This window comes from Mixophyes fleayi, chromosome 2, assembly GCF_038048845.1.
Source record: "Mixophyes fleayi isolate aMixFle1 chromosome 2, aMixFle1.hap1, whole genome shotgun sequence".
Classification (NCBI taxonomy): Eukaryota; Metazoa; Chordata; class Amphibia; order Anura; family Limnodynastidae; genus Mixophyes; species Mixophyes fleayi.
The window spans coordinates 354,656,407-354,669,348 of NC_134403.1; the positions used below are offsets into that span (position 1 = coordinate 354,656,407).

General features: G+C 40.1%; 1 long non-coding RNA gene across 1 annotated transcript; it reads left to right on the plus strand.

The window, feature by feature from the left end:
• Positions 1 to 122: 122 nt before the first annotated feature.
• On the plus strand, positions 123 to 11,315 carry LOC142139497 (uncharacterized). Its single transcript, XR_012688220.1, has 2 exons — positions 123 to 208; positions 10,859 to 11,315. It is a non-coding gene; the product is annotated as an uncharacterized LOC142139497 (long non-coding RNA).
• Positions 11,316 to 12,942: the final 1,627 nt, after the last annotated feature.

The window sequence follows — 12,942 nt, forward strand, 5'->3', positions numbered from 1 at the left end:
GGAGATGGAAGCATGCAGTGACTGATCTCCAGCAGATTAACCTCCCATCTGAGCCACATTCACTCCCCTGCAAGTACTTTACAGCGCTCCCCTCGCCGGAGATGATTGAATCTTTGCTTGGAATCTGATGATAAAAGCAATTCTAATCTCCATGTTTGGCTGGGAGTGAAGAATATGGTGATTAAGTCTGCAATGCAACCAGCATCATGTAAGTACAAAGTAACATCTCAGGCTTCACATCCCCTTTCTTCCCAGCAGCGTCTCCTATTACATGAGCATTTGAGGGACCACCCTTAGGACTAATCAGGATGGAACATGTAGACTGGAGATGACTTCACAGCTCCTATAATGGGAAACGATACAACAGCCTCTCACCTGCTACTGTAGTACTAGATGAATAGAGCAGTGGATAGATCGATACGGCAGGCAGGCAGGCACTGGCTTGTTCGCTATGGACCGCTGATAAAGATCCAGTAATGATGGGTGATTCTGGGCACAGGTACTCAGAGCAGCCTGTCCTGGTGCTCGATGTGTGCTGAGATATGAATGAGGAGAGATTTGTGTGGAAAACAAACATGCAAGCAGAAATAGGGCACTTGTTGCCTTCTAAGCTGTGGTGGAACTACAAGTCACAGCGCACCCTGCCTCTGCATAAACTCATATATTTTATTTCCCTAATAGGGACTAATCTGTGGCTCTGTTGGCGAACTACATCCCCAGCTTGTCCTGCAAGCTCTGCTCATAGCTCATCTGGGTATCTCCCTGTGGAGCTACAAGAGCCAGCAGAATGGAACTGAGCTCTTTGTCTCAAGCATAAGAGCAACTTTTGAAATCAGTACTGTGACAGTATACATCTGACTCTGTCATTCTCCATCAGTACCTACATGCTGTACCTATATCCATCCCCTTTGTATTGCAGTAGCTATACAAAGACAGTTGCTATAGTAACATACTTAGGAAATTTTACAAGTTCAATGTTGTTACATTTTGTATCACACAGCTGTTACAGGTTTCTGCAAAAATTGTGTCAACTCTTTTTAATTTGCAAAAAATGTTATTTAGAAGAATACAAAACACACACACACACACACACACACACACACACACACAGACACACTCACAGACACACTCACCCACACCCACACACACTCACACACACTCACACACACACACACACACACACACACACACACACAAACACACTGCTCAATCTCGTACACAAATACCAACTGAAAATAATTGATTAAATGGCAAGAAAGCAATTTGCATTCAGATCACTATGTGCCACATGATCTTTGGAATCAGACTTTCAGTGCATGTTCTCAAAACCTGCTAAATATGCTTTAACACTAATACACAGCCAAATAATGTAAATGAAGAGACATGTTCACACTTTCTGACAAGCATTCATGTTGCATTAATTTCAACATTGCCTGCAGTGTACACGAGCATTAACGCTTGGTACTTTGTACACTATTCTGCAGTAAGCCTGTGAAAACATGCTTCCAGCGCTGGGTTAAAAGCAGAATAAAGTACAAGGTTTTGGCTATGATTTTAATAGGGGTTGTTTCTTAAATGCCCATTTGTACAGGGCTTTACACAACAGTGTATAGAGCTTAATGTGTGTAACTAATAAGTTCTTCTTATTTTTTTTGTAATAATTGTATACTAAACAAATAATATTTTATACTATGTATCTATACACAAGTGATTATGCTAGCAGCATGCAAGTGTATTAAAATAGAATACAAATGTAGCCAAGCCTATATAATTATACAATCTCAGAATTTCAGACATTTAAACATACAGGCCATGATTCATTAACGAACACAAAGTAAATAATAATGAACGTTTTTTTTTTTTTTTTTTTAAAAATGCACGTAAATCGGGTAAACGCACGCCCAAATTCAACATGGAGCGGATGTGAAAATACGTCTGGTGATGATTACAGGTCTGGGTCCGCTATGCTCAAATAGACAATACACTGCAGGATGCATCAAAAATACGTTTTTGCAGTTGCTCCTGATTGCAAACACATGTTATAGCAGACACACAGCCGTCATCACTAGCAATCAGCGCTTAGACTAGACCTGTAGCTGGTTCAAGTGTTACAACTGAAAATCACGGACATTTGAGATGAAAAGCTTGAATCGGACGCTGCTGTGGGCTCTCGTGATTGGTACACCCTTCTGCACCCATTCCCCTCCCTGTTCCGCCCCATACAGGGGCGCACGGAGGATTTTTCAGGGGAGGTTTCCTCCACCCCCGAAAAAAAACATAACCCTAGAGAGCTCGTTTCGGCTGCACAGCATCCGCGGCACTGTCAAAGAAGCGTCCGCGGCGGTGCTGTATACAATACAGCACCACCGCAGACGCTTCTTATACAGCGCCGTGGCTGCTGTATAGTATAGTGCCGATATGTAGGGCTCTTTTTTAGTGGAGGGGGGGTTCTGGAGACCCAGAAACCCCCCCTGCATGCGCCACTCCCATAAATCGCAGGTTGGAGTAAGGGTCCTTTGTGCTCGAAGAAGAACTGGACGTTGCTGCATTATGTGGCGTATTGTCAGGTTCTGGGCAAGCGCAGAGTAATTGTGCGTATTTTACAGAACGAATCGCTAGTTACATTTCTTTATGAACGAGGCCCTCAGTATGTAGGATTCATTTTATAGGTTGGGGCATATTTTTTATTATATATATATAAAAAAATATGATTACTAGGAATAGAGCTATATTCAGATTAAGAACTACTGATGTTCAGCTATAAGACGTTTAATACATGTGGCTATTGCTATATTATATTGTTTCTAAGGGGTCTATTTAAGAGGTGTTGTAGAGCCAAAATGCTGGTGTAAATGCCGTCAATAGGCTCCTTCACCGTTTTTTGCTATTAAAGGGTTTACCCCATTAACACAATAACAGAGCTTACCTATGTCCCCATCAACCTTTATGGAAACAGCAGCACCAGTTCATTTATTAAGCTGCGAAAAACTATCCCATCTAATGATGACGTGACTGCCCTCTCCGCCTTTACTGGAGCCCTTACAGGGAAAGCGAGTGTGCATAGCACTTCCTCCATTCACCGGCAGCATTATACTGGCAGTGAAGAGGGAACCCAATTCTTGAGGAGGGGGGGGGGGTCTCCCAGAGAAGTGAGAAGCCCTGGCATAATAAATTGCAGCGGTGCAATTTACGGTGGTACATATTGAGGACTTCCATGCTGGGGTCAGAACCAACCACTAAATTTGAGATTTTCTGGTAAATGGTAATTATAGCAGGAACATGTTCGGCGGAATCTACAGAAATGTGTAAAACATGTACAGGTGTCATCACGGTGGCTTAGTGGTTAGCACTTCTGCATCACAGCACTGGGGTCATGAGTTCGATTCCCAACCATGGCCTAATCTGTGTGGAGTTTGTATGTTCTCCCCGTGTTTGCATGGGTTTCCTCCGGGTGCTCTGGTTTCCTCCCACGCTCCAAAAACATCTTAGTAGGTTAATTGGCTGCTATCAAATTGACACTAGTCTCTCTCTGTGTGGTCTCTCCCTGTCCATGTTTGTATGTTAGGGAATTTAGACTGTGAGCTCCAATGGGGCAGGGACTGATGTGAGTGTGTTCTCTGTACAGCGCTGCGGAATTAGTGGTGCTATATAAATAGCTGCTGATGCTGCTGATGAGGTGTCACACTATAATAGATGATATATATGGTTCTGTATGGCGTACGATGTAACTGCATCCCTGAAATTAGAGTAACGTAAAACTGCTAGTGGATAGGGAGGAAGAGCTGCCAAGCAGAATAGGTCCTGAAAAGGAGCCAAAAAGCTTTTTAGTTCTGCTACTGAACACAGATCTTTTCCATTTGCTCATGTAGTTTATTATTGACTGTTGTGCTCTCGGCTAAATGAGCATATCTAGATTCTGAGCTAAACTCGGGGATGCATGGATTGCTGTATCTGTGACTTCAAGTGATTCTCTCTCTGATGCTAAGATTCTTTAATGCACCAATGACTTTATTTCCTTGTTCTTGTAAAAATTAAACTCTCAAGAGGAATTTAAAATGTGCCTGTTTTCTCCATATCTGACCTATCAACTCTCCAAACAACAGTGGCCATCCTTGTCTTTACCCTAGTCACACTGTGGAATCTCCTCTCTCTCATTTGCATACTATAGCCACTGGCATTAACAAGGCAACGTCAGCAGGAAAGGAAGGTGTTGTAATAAAAGAAAAATCATTATAGAAAATTAGAGTTCTGGAACAAAGAATAACAATTATGCAAAATGAAAATGTTAATTCATAAGATGGGTGTACTATAGAACAGATTTGTTTTTGTTAATACTAGTTCGTACCAGCTACAACTTGGAATGTTCTGTATAGGTTACTCAACGGAGACAACTATGAGAAGACAATGAATGGGGAAGTGAAGTCATCTGCATTTGGGTCTATTAGCCATAAATACCAAAGATACCTTTTAAGTGCTGGATATCTTCAAGATCGATACAGCTTCGCATCAGGTACTTCTGGTACAAATTTGTGGACTGTTTTTTAGGGCTATTAATTCAGTTATATATTCAGACTTGTATCTATTTTCTACCAATCTATTTATTATTTAGTAGTATCCACTTTTATAGCACTCCCCAACAATTTAACTATCCGTGTTTGTCATGTGTTGATATGTATTAATATAAAAAGTAGAAAACTAGTACACACTCTGGGGTCTTGAATAATAACATTTGATTCAAGTTCATCAAAGTTTCACTGCAGATCAGGACCCTTTAGTATGTGCTGTGTCTGTATACTGGAATAGTTCTAAGATAAAGGTGTGTTGTTCTGTCATTGATTTCTCCATTCTATCATGGAACATTCTGAAAATTTGCAGAGTGACACATTGGGATTCTGTCTGTTTTTTTAGAACACAAAAAAAAATGATCATCCTGTGAATGTTGTTTCTGCATCGGACAAAACATACATTAAAAGACCTTCAGTATAGGCAGAAATTAAGTTTCATGCTCAAACAAAATGATAAAGGCCAGGTGCACAGTGGTCTTACAACTCTGTGTTTATAATGTGGTTCTTAAATGCAAGTTAAGTGCTCATAAATGGCTGTGAAACTTAAAAATTGTGTCAAATGAGGCTGTACATATTTGTGTCTTGTAGAGCGTTTATCTTGCTTTGTAGGGAGTTTTTCCTTTAAGCTTCTTGTTCCATTTTAGTGTATCTGATAGGCGTCAGCATAGTTGTAGACCTACATTCATCTGAGTGGGAGCAAAGTATAGAGATGCAGTTAAGACTTTTTTACATTTGAATTTTGACGTGCATTTGGTTTGAACAAGATAACAACTTCCCGATTTGTCGAAGACACATGCTTAAAAAACACAAATTGAATGCACTTCTAAATGCACATATAAAAAGTCATTACAGTTGTCAGTGTGTACGTAGCCGAAGAGTGATTTTATAAAGGTCGGCAAGCAGTGTAATGAATAAGTGGGAGAAGCCAGTGGGATACTTGGTTGAATAGGTTAAATTGACACTTTATAGGTCGCTGGTAAGACCACCCCTTGTGTACAGTTCTAGAGGACCTATCTCCAAAATTACATTAATAAAAAAAATTAATTCAGAATACGGCTATTAAAATGGTCTCTGGTCTGCATAGCCAAAAGTATCAGGACATAGTTCTAGTTAAACTTGTTTAGCTTAGAGGAGAGAAAGTACCCGGATGTTATGATAGAAACATTTAAATAAACAAACACATTAATGTACTGGAAGGCAGTGTTTTTAAAAGTAAGAGACTTTCTACAACAAGGGAACGCGTTTTGGAATTGCAGAAAGGAACACAGAAAGGTAACATAGGGAAGGACTTATTTTTACAAAACGGCTGATAGATCCATGAAATGGTCCCCCTGCAGTTATCGGGTCAAAGTGCTTCTAAAAGTAGAACCAGTTCTATAGTTTGAAAGGATTAGACTTTAGACTAGAAGCTAAATTTGAACATGTTTGTCAGTGTTTGAGCTAGTTCGAATATATTCAAGTTTATTAATGCTTATATAATATTAGTTTTATGCTTTTCCATATAAACTGTAATACTTTGAATTTTAACACAATAATGTTCGTCGCACTATGTTTAATAAAATGTTAATATGCTATTAAATGTGTCCGTTTAGGTTCAAACAGGCAGACAAGGCAACATTATTTTTTGTTTATTTTCAAAATCATTATTATTATTATCTTTTATTTCTATGGCGCCACAAAGGGTCCGCAGTGCCGTACGTAGAGCATGGACAATACAGAAACGGAATACAGGGCAGTATAGAAGCAAAAACAAAGTGCAATTAAACCAGCTCAGCTGACAACAGGTGCACAGGGCAAAGAGGTATAATGAATTCTAGAACACTTAGAAGCTAGGAAAGGGAAGGAGGAGAAGTGTAGAGTGAGCTAAAGCTGTGCTCAGCAGTGTGGGTGGACTTACAGGATCAGAGCAGTGATGAAGAGGCTGAAGGCAAGGGAGACGTGGCGTACCAAGGACAGGGGCCAAGTGTACAGTTGGAGGCTGTGGAGCCGAAGCAGAGGTAACAGGAGGAGGAGAACAAGAGGATTAGAGGGCCCTGCTCATGGGAGCTTACAATCTAGATGGAAGGGGCAGACTGACAGGACACACAAAGTGGGGGGTCAGGGGGAGGCGACTAGCATCTGAAAGGAGAGAGGGACAAGAGCGGGTAGTATGAGGAGCGGAGGGAGAATGAGGGTGAGGTGTACTACTATAGTGAAGAAGGATTATCAAGAGGGGAAGGGAGAGGTTAGACAGAGGTAGGCTTTCCTGAAAAGGTGGGTTTTAAGGGATCATTTGAAGTTATTTAGGTTAGGGGATAGTCTGATAGAATGAGGGCGATCATTCCAGAGAAAGTGGGCAGCACGGGAGAAATCTTGAATACGGGAGTGAGATATGGTAACCAGATGGGTGGGGAGGCGGCAGTCCATGACTGACTGTAGAGGACGGGAAGGAGTATGAATGGAGATGAGGATGGAGACATAAGGAGTACAGTCATGGCCAAAAGTTTGGGAATGACACAAATATTGGTTTTCACAAAGATGGCTGCTTCAGTGGTTTTAGACCTTTTTGTCAGATGTTGCTATTTTGCCTAAGAACACGGCCATGAATAAAGAATGGCACCAAAACATCCTCCAAGAGCAGCTTCTCCCAACCATCCAAGAACAGTTAGGTGATGAACAATGACTTTTCCAGCATGATGAAGCACATTGCCATAAGGCAAAAGTGATAACTAAGTGGCTAGAAACCTCCCCAGACCTTAATCCCATGGAGAATTTATGTTCAATCCTCTAGAGGTGGACAAACAAATACCCACAAATTCTGACAAACTACAAACATTGATTAGACAAGAATGGGCGGCCATCAGTCAGTATGTGGCCCAGAAGCTGATTGACAGCATGCCAGGGAAAATTGCAGAGGTCTTCAAAAAGAAGGGTCAACACTGCAAATATTGATTCTTTGCATAAACATAATGTAATTGTCAATAAAAGCCTTTACACTTATGAAATGCTTGTAATTTTACTTCAGTATACCATACCAACATCTGACAAAAAGGTCTAAAAACACTGAAGGAGCAAACTTTGTGAAAATCATCATTTATGTAATTCTCAAAACTTTTGCCAAAGACTATAGTGGCATTAGAGAGGGTTTTTAGGTGAGGGTGAGGTGCTTGAAAATCTTTAATTGTGAGCTGCAAACTTAAAACTCCAACTTCAAACTCAAGATAACAGCTTATACCACTATAAAACACTCGCCATGGTGGTTGAACTAAAAAATAATTTCAATGCTTGCAAGATCGGTTTGGTTTCAAATGTTCATGTTGAACTAGCGTGAGTGAGTTGAGCACCTCAACCAATAATGTTTAATTTGTCAAGGCTAAGTCCTTAAAATCTTTGTCTATCTCACAGAAATCAATATTCGGTACGAAAAAGAAAAAAAACTGCACCGGAACTGATGCAGATTGATAGACTTAATGGAATCCTCAAATACTAATTTGGATTTAATCTCTCTAAAGACAAGATAAAATTCTTAAAATTGGCAGCGTTCTCCATTTAGCACGGAATTCCACAGGCATATGTTTGCAGTTCTAAACACAGCTTTTAAATCAGAGCCCAGGTGGAAGCAGAGCCAGGAACGTACTCACGGACAGCTGTTCCAATCTTATTCGGTTTAATTAGTTTGCGGCTGTTTTTTGGCATCGGCGCCATAAAACTGGAGTAGGTTCTTGTAGCAGCTTCATAAATAAAATACACTGCACATAAAGTTGACGTAAAGAAAACCTCTTTAAAGCAAGTAGAAAAGAAAAAAATATATAATAAATTAAATCTAAAGCAGTCTAGAACCGTGTAGTTTTTTCTGCATAAATACAGAGCTGGTTCCCGAGTGCCTTTGAATCAGTACTGGTCTATCACAAATATTGGTTCTACCTGTGCTCTCTTCTAAAGACATGGGACCCCCATAAGAGGAGAATATAGCTGATTGTACAATACGAGGGCATAGCTCACTATTACAGCTTTTAAAAGATGTCTTGCACCCAGGGGAGAGCTGGCAAGTTTTAGCCTGGAGGGCAAGACACCACTCAACAGCCTTACAGGAACATTTTAAAGAAAAAAAATGCAGGTGGCCTAGTTGCCTAGCCCAAGGGAGCCCACTTTGGGACCAGATGCCCCCATGCCCTCCTTGCCCCTGTTTGCACCTTAAGACAACTTTAATTTATTGGTTTGCACATGTATTACTGCAACTTTTGCTAATACATTGTTTTCTCTTTTTGTCTCCCTTTTATGCTTTTTACCAAAACTTTATATCAATTAAGGAGCAGACTTATTTTCATGGCCCTGTCGGATAACGAAAAAAATTGATCTGCAGATGAAGTGTATGGGCCTGATTCATTAGTGATCTTATCTTGTGCAAACGTTAAGATGCTTATTTTTAAGAAGGAACGGGGAGATAAGAGTGAAGTTAAGATGGATTTTCATCTTAACTTAAGAAATTCTTCACTTACGCAGTGGATTTTGCTTCTTATCTCCCTTTTCTGAGCATGCACAGAGTGGATTTGCTTAAGATAAGCAAAAAACGGCAGATAAGATCACTAACGAATCAGGCCCTTATATCTTTAAAATGGAACTTTTGAATGGAGTACTTCAGTGGCTGACAAAGAGAAGATTGCTGTAGTTTGCTAGAATTCCATTGCTAGCTCCTTGTGACCTTGAACACGTCGCTTTCTTGCTCTGTATCACAGGCGTCATAAACAAGATTGTAAGCTTGCATGGGCTGTAACTGTGCCTGACAAATTCTGTTGATATAAAACTAAAAATAATGATATAAATGCTTTGGTGTTGGGTAGTTATGGTTTTAATTGTATTCCCTTATGTCCTGGGCACCTATTTGTCCTGTAAAATATAATAGAAGAGGAGGTAGCAGAATAACAAGTAAGACATATTCATTCCCAATGCCTAAGGCAGCATTAATTCTATATACAACCCTGCTCTTGTAATGTTGTTTCTACTTAGATCTAATTCCAAAACGGCAGCAGCCTCCACACATCTAGTTATTTGCATAAATGTAAAATAATTCAGACACAGCGCAATGTGTTATGTCTGTTTGTTCCACAGCTTAGGGAAGGGGACTAAAACATACTAAAACAGAATTCTGTATCTACTTTAATGCTGCATGTAAACACGTTGCCAGTAAGTGGTTATTCTGCTATGAATTCCATCAAATTAATCATGTGACACAAAAGGGCGGGGCTTGTTTCTTGAGTATAACAGACACAGCTGTTGGGAAAGCAAAAAGGATCCCTTCACCTGACAAATCACGCCTAACAAGAACACATATGTCTGTAGGGCTGTTTAATCTTCTTATATGAGTGGAAGTCCAGGGAAGCCGCTCTCTGACTGAGATGGCCAAATGTCTGTCAGCATCCCCCTCACATACATTATTAAATATCATTTACTGAGTTCTCTAAGATTATACCTGCTGCTGGTTATAAGGATTTGTTCAGACTGAAGTATTTAGTGCATGTGTGTTTTGCTGCATTCATCATGGAGCACCCATAGATCCTACACACAAGTATATGTAACCTGCAAAGGGCAGTTCATTCTTCTTCACCCTTGAGCAGACACATAGGGGCTAATGATCCTGTGTATATTGAGTTTTCATCGATGTAATATTCACATGTGTCACGTGATAAGTGCAACAAATCACATATAAGCGGTTGGACTCAAAATGCGTTTTTGGTGTATACGGTTTTTTACTTCTGTAAAAGCACACAAAGCACTTGTTCTGAGACCAGTGCTGCATGCACATGCTCAGCAGTAAAAATGCATATTATAAGCTAGAAACACAATTTGCATCCAATTTCTCCCCGCCGACCCAAAAAACCCCAAAAAAACCGCATGCGCAGCAGCTCCGTTTTGCCAGCGCTGTCCTAAACAGCAGCCACGGCGCTGTCTAAGAAGCGTCTGCAGCGGTGCTGTATACAACAGTGGCCACTTAGTTAGTGAGGGGGGGTTTCTAGAGACTCAGAAACCCCCCCTGCGTGCGCCACTGCTAATCATTTATTTAGCCTGTGTTATTCATTCATTTAGCCTGTGATAATGATTAGCAGTGTTTTTTTTTAACATTTTTGTTTGGGGGATTTTTTTCTGCCCCTCAAGCTTTGATGGATTAAAAACACAAAGGAACTCTTTGGATCAAGAACAGAAAACCAGATGATATTTTCTCATTGGACTTTTTTTTTTAAAGTGGGGTGTATGTGTTTGATTTGATTAAAATGTATTTATAGAAATAATTCTGTATGTGTTTATTCTAACTTCAGGTTTTTCATGAACCACAGTCTGTATTGGATTACGGCAAACGAAGAACAAAAGCCAGAAGATTTTTTTTTTTCTTTTTATAAAGAGTTTTCAAACAAAGGAGGACAAAGCAAGAGGCGAAGGTGTGAGGATTTCTTCCTTATTTTAAGTGGTATAAAATAGACATGGTCGTATGATATCCTTGCCCATTATACAGAGACCAGAGATTCTTGAATATTTTCAAAACTATTTCTCAAAACGGTTAATTGAATCGGATTTTCAACAGTTCTGATTGGATACTTGTGAACAGATCTCCTGAGTGTCAGTTGCTTTGCGGCAAGTTTTGCTTTGTCTTTGAGGCTTTTTTTTTTTTATACCCCATGGAAGAAGGAAGAAACCTAAGGATTTAGGCATGGAGTAAAGCTGGCAACCAGGGAATGGATGAGATCTTACTTGTAATAAAAATATTTTTTCACGGTGTGTATGTTTATTCACTTTATATTTTCTTTGGTGCAGATATCAACTTGCCCTGTCTGCCAGGGCAAGCTGGCAAAGGTAGCTTTTTAAAGGTCCGTTTGCTCTGGCAGTCATGGTATAGCAGCATTTGCAGTTCTACAAAAGAAAGCTTCGCCAAGCAGTTAATGGCTAACGGCTTGCAAGTATTTGTAGCGCCACTTATTATTATTATTACCATTTATTTATATAGCGCCACTAAGTCCCCAGCGCTGTACAGAGAACTCACTCACATCAGTCCCTGCCCCATTGGGGCTAACAGTCTAAATTCCCTAACATACACACACACACACACAGACAGAGACACAGACTAGAGTCAATTTGTTAGCACCCAATTAACCTACCAGTATCTTTTTGGAGTGTGGGAGGAAACGGAGCACCGGAGGAAACCCACGCAAACACGGGGAGAACATACAAACTCCACACAGATTGTCAGATTGATGGTTGAGAATTGAACTTGTGACCCAGTGCTGTAAGGCAGAAGTGCTAACTGCTTAGCCACCGTGCTGCCCCACTTATTTTTTTAAAATTTAAATTATCCCAAACACCACCTAGGGTAATTAGGAGAAGCTGGAGCGCTATCAGCTCTTTTTTCTGTAGGGTGGGGCACTTTTTCTTGTGAGCCCAATTTCCCTAGGCAATTTAGGATTTAGTATTCTGTGCTGAAAAAACGGCGCAGGTTTCCCTATTATAGCAGGACTTCAAAATGTACAGCCTAAAATTTATGTGTAAAAATGGCGCTTAACTCTCAATGAGACCTTGTAGGCGGCCTCATAAATGGTTTTGTGGCTTCAGAATCATTTTAAACACATCTATTACCCTCTGTCTTCAAGTTGTCAATTTCCAAAGCTACTGTGCTCTTTTCCTGGCTTGTTTCCTCCAACAGATCTGAAATTCAGCCGGTGTTCATCTTCTAGATAAGTTCTGAAAGTATCGGGGTTAGGGTGAGAGAGCAATGGGGCTGAATTTAATTAATTTCCAACTTGACAACCTGTTGTGAAGGGCACTTAGTAACCGAGCAGCTGTGCAATAAGACTATTTATACTACAGAAAAAAAAGCCAACATGCAGATAAATGGTAACCAGAGTTAGATTGCTGAAAAATATGAGGTCAATGATCCTTGGGTATAGCATTAGAATAGAGAGAGCATACTCCAGATAATTAGCATTTTCAACAGACAATTTGTAATAATTAGTAAGTGAGTGATCATAGCAGGGTTCTCGGCGGCAATTGTTGTTATCTTGTATAGAACACATTAATCCGTTTCTCTAGTGTTTATTTTTCTTATATACACAGTTTTCAATTAAATACATTACACTAAAAGTTTTCCTTTGAAACGCATCCCTGTTTTAACATCCATTTGCGTATCTGTCCTTGCAGCTGAATATTTAAAAATAATTTATTGTCATTCTAGGTAAATTTGAACCTAGAAATCTTTATAGAGCAATCCCTAAACAATTTTTTAAAAATGGCAGCTTTCAGCAAAGGGATTGGACAGGTGACCTATTAGACAGATTTTTTTAAAAGTATAACTCATACTTGCCAACTTTTCCTCGCTGGCTTCAGGGAGCTTCCGGTGGAGGAGGGTGTGTCG